At 40.2% G+C, this 4,525-nt stretch overlaps 2 protein-coding genes across 4 annotated transcripts in view; both read right to left on the bottom strand.

Annotated features, from left to right (window-relative positions):
* The window catches only part of tiam1b (TIAM Rac1 associated GEF 1b), a 53,350-nt gene that overhangs the window by 43,514 nt on the left and 5,311 nt on the right, over positions 1-4,525 (bottom strand). The window lies entirely within an intron of this gene.
* Positions 2,497-4,525, bottom strand: part of LOC117940274 (SR-related and CTD-associated factor 4-like) — a 36,580-nt gene continuing 34,551 nt past the window's right edge. Inside the window, exon 19 of the mRNA XM_034865619.1 lies at positions 2,497-2,524. The gene's annotated coding sequence lies outside the window, so the exon portion shown is untranslated. The remainder of the gene's footprint in view (positions 2,525-4,525) is intronic.

Genomic DNA, 4,525 nt, shown 5'->3' with positions numbered 1-4,525 from the left:
CCCCCCCCCCCCCCTTCCTCCTTGCACGTGTCCTAGCTCCTAGCAGTAGAACAGCTGATGCTCCCACTAAGCTTCACAGCAGGGCGGGCATTGTCTAACAGAAACAGCCTCATTTAAAAGGGAGATTGGTTGCACCAAATTGACTTTTTGTGTCTCAGCGAAAAATCCTAAATGTTTTACATAATACATTTTTGGCTCCTTTTCATCTTTAACTGTACATACAATTTGAACTTGCCATCTGGGGTTACTACATGAATTTCAGTCACATGAATTATTACCTTTTTGTATTAAAGAACTCATATTCTGCTCCTTTTCAGGTTCATAACTGGATTTTGAGGTCTTACCAGAACAGGTTTAAATGCTTTAATTTCAGAAAACACCATATTTTTGTTATACAGCACATTGCTGAAGCTCTTCTTTTCACCCTGTGTGTTGAGCTCTCTGTTTTATCTACAGAGTGAGAAATCTCACTTTTGTTCCATCTTTGTTGGGGGGTTGCACATGCTCAGTAAGTACTGCTATCCAGTCAGAAATAGAGTCGGAGGGCTTCGACAGTACCTAGGTAAGGACTACTAGCCAGTCAGAAGCAGAGTATGAGGCCCTGACAGTACCTAGGTAAGGACTACTAGCCAGTCAGAAGCAGAGTATGAGGGTGTGCCATGCTATTAGCTAGACGAGTATTATAACGTCGGTCTCTGAAGTAAAGGCTGGACTACATAGAGCTGTTTTGAGCAGGTTGTTAACAGTGTCTTCTGTTGTAGATGGTAAGTCCCTTTGGGGGGGACTTTTGGGCTTTTTCCACTTTGTAAACCTATAACATGCACAAAAAGGATATATAACACAATAACGGAAAGAGAAAAAGCAAAAAAAAAAAAGCATAATATGACCACTTTAAAGTGCGGCCTTGAACGTCACAAAATGTGGGAAAAATCAACAGGTGTAGGGCACTCGAGACTAATATCTCATGATCCCAGCACTGCTCCCCAGAAAAGCTTTAAATAAAGTTCCGTTAATAAATGACTACACACTGGTTTATTATAGCTATTCTGAATGGACGACAGGGTGACACATCACTCAACACGATGTAGCTGTAATGTCAAAGGGCATCCTGGGGGGTTCAGTCAACACCAACGCACACATTTCAATATAGGAGGTCAAAGCTTAACTATGTTCCTGTGCAGAAAAGAGTCACATTATTAGGCAAAAGTAGCATGACTTTACCAGGGTGAGAATGTGAATATAAAACCTGACATTCGATACATTGGGAATGCTAAGAAACAAGCCCAGTATGATGAAACCACTGGCGTCTATCAGCATCAGAATGAGTAGGATGAGTACTGCCCACAATGCATCAAGACGTCTGTCTGTTCATTCTCAGACACAACGCACAAAGCTACTGGCCGATAAACACAAACAGCGCATTCATCAAGCTGAAGCTGATTGGTCGGCTGTATGCAGCATCTTGTTCTGCATGCAGGGATTTTGTGAATCTCCAACACTGAAAAGAAAATCCATCACCACAAAAGGTTCAAGTGTTTATTTTCCTTATGGTGCCCCCCCCCCTTGTCCCTCTAAAGAAACAGATGATCCACTGTGCTGAAAAAGAACACTATGTTCAACTGATATCCAAAAAGAGAAAAATGCAACTGTTATGCAAGACATGAAAGCAGTAACCCCAGCCCGGGCAGAGATCATTAGTGGTCTCCTGCAGTGAGTTGCTCTCAAGAGTCGACATCAAAGACACCGGCATAGAGAGGGAAATCATTTAGAATGCGGGGAAAAGGCTGGAATTGATTGGTCGGTACTGAACCTATACAGCATAGGTAGTTCTCCACTACTACTTATTAAAGATGCTTTGAGCGTATTAAAAATTGCAGTGGTCTACACGTAACAACCTGCTGGTTAGGGTCAACCAGATACTGAGCCACACAAAGCACACAGACCATTTTTTGGCCAACAAGAATTTAAAAACTGCATGAAAGCCTCCATGGCCCAGTGAGAGCTGATTTACAGCCCAAACACAGGGCCGCATTATGTCTTACTGATTTAACCAGTCGTTTCATTTTTCTCTATCAATAGTTCAGTCCCAGGAAAATTGTACAAAATGGCAATCACAATTTTGGAGAGCTTGTGGAGACGTCTATAAACTGTTTTGTCCAACCGATGTTTCAAAACCAAGATATTCAATTTATGGAATAAAAAAACAGAGAAAAGCAGCAAATTCTCACATTTATGAGGCTGAAACCTGCAATGATTTACATTATCCTTCATACATTAGTTTAAACAGTTAACCCTTCTGTTGTCCTTTTTTTTTTAAATTATTATCAGAAAGATGTGTTTCTTACAACCAAATTGTCCCAAAATAACTTGGATGCACAATGCTTCACAGGTAAAATTAATGGTTACCTTTATTGAATTTTTGTTGTTTTATTCAATTTCATAGCATTTGGAAAAAAAAAATGTTTAATTGATTTAAAACACTATTTTGATTAAACCAGTCTGATTCATTCAGCATCCTCTACTCAACTAATAATTTCAGCTTTTTTTCAAACTCAAAAATGAGGTATAATTTCATTTAAAGAAGGTTTACGGACGATGACTTTAAAAGGAAACACACATTAAAGAGACAGACAAAAATGTTTCAAAAAAGTGCCAAAATCATAAAATAAAAAGAGACAAACAACCGAAAAAAAACCCAATAAGTTTTTGGGAGGACAACAAGGGTTAAGAAATTATTAAAATGTTACAATTTTATTTTGTACGATGATTATATGATAAACTTAACCAATCATTGTCAGCACTGAGTTATACATTAACATGTCAGTAGGACCTACAATAATCATTTAAATGCACAGTTATTCTTTATGTAACCTACACATCTTAATACAAAACACACTTTTGTGCCAAATTTAGTCAAAATGGATTTCTATCACTGCTCAGGCACACGCATTTATTCTCCGTTGGGGGGGGAGGGGCTTAGGAGACCGTCTGGGCTTTAGCAGAAAGGGGGGGCACTGAGAAGTTGTCGATGTTCACATTTTTTGGCTAAGTCCTGGATCTTCAGAGTCCAACCTATGGCTCCTTTAACCAAACTCCAACCTCCCCAAAGAGACTCGTAGCCCCAACAAACCACATGGAGCTCATGGTGGTCCCCATTTCCAAAGTTACTGCTCACAGGTCAGAAATGAGAAACTGAGCCCACGGCCATTGTGGAGAGAGACTACCAAGCTATGACTGAATGCCGTCCACTAGTCTGCATACTGCTGCTGGCCTCTCACTCTGGAATAACAGCCCACTGGAAGGGGAATCTTTTTCTAAGACTACCACAACCTCAAAGGAAGCTTTGAAGCTTGAATCAATACTCAACGGTGCAGGCAAGTGGACTTCATTTGTGGGGAGCACTTGTTTATTTATTTCTTTAAAAAATAAATAAAAGATGCAACCCCCAGTACCTATTTGTTTGACTTTGCTGAGAATAATCATCCCTTAAGTCTGTAATCCATGAGAAAGCCCATGTCTTTATCATGCTTAGATGTCAAGCTAAGAACCATACAGAATGCTTTATGCCCATCATAGTCCCTCTAAAAGCGCATGCACAGCGGTTGTCCTCTGGACAGCAGCTGGGATCAAATCTTGGAAAGCCCTCTACATGCTCATCCAGATTGCGCTGACTGTCAGCACGTCGAGATTCATCACCTGTGACCTCACTTTGTCAGATGCTGGAGTATGTGGCAACTTTCAGTCTTTTGAAATTGCATTTGGTATTGAATGAGAAATATATGCATTTCTTTTCATTTGAAATACATGTGAAATAAGTAGGTTTATAGATTTAGTGGATCTCACGCTATGCCGCACACGGTCCATACAAAATAATGCTACAGTCTGAGATGTGTACAATGTGGCTGATTGTGGAGAACAATGGGGTTCCTTTTTTCAACCGTAGACAGGCTGATACAGCAGCACATCAATAGAACACTCTAATGGAGACAGATGTCCTGTCAGGAGGAACAAGGGAAGACCGGCCTCAATACAACACGTAAACAGAAGCATGGTTGTCCTTCATCCATCAACTTGGAGGAGCAGAGACCGCTTAATTTAGAAAAAGAAAAGCCCTCCCCACAAACTTCTAAGGTGATTATCGGATGTACTGTTGTGACTAAATAATTGGATAAAATCCCATCTTGCATATAGCTGAAACATGACGTCTATCTTGCTCTTATATAAAGAATGCGTTGTTTGCCGCAGAAGCAGGGCAGATAATTCTCACAAGACCAATCTGGTCGGGCCCGCGCCGACGCCATTCAACACCGAGGTCGGCCCTCACAGCTGCAACATCATCACTGCTACACAACAAGGTTTTCCTCTTTTATAAAAAAGTAAAAAGTGTTGAAAATGTTAAATTGTCAATTAACCAATCAATTAATAAACTAATTGTTTAAATATCTCAAGGTTCTTATTGTTATACTTCAAAGAAAAAACTTAGGATCTCCTTCTGCTGAACAGAGCTTCTATTCAGCATCAGCAA

This window comes from Etheostoma cragini, chromosome 3, assembly GCF_013103735.1.
Source record: "Etheostoma cragini isolate CJK2018 chromosome 3, CSU_Ecrag_1.0, whole genome shotgun sequence".
NCBI classification, from domain to species: domain Eukaryota; kingdom Metazoa; phylum Chordata; class Actinopteri; order Perciformes; family Percidae; genus Etheostoma; species Etheostoma cragini.
Note: the sequence above shows the minus strand (reverse complement) of the source record. Positions and strands in the feature narration are given on the sequence as shown.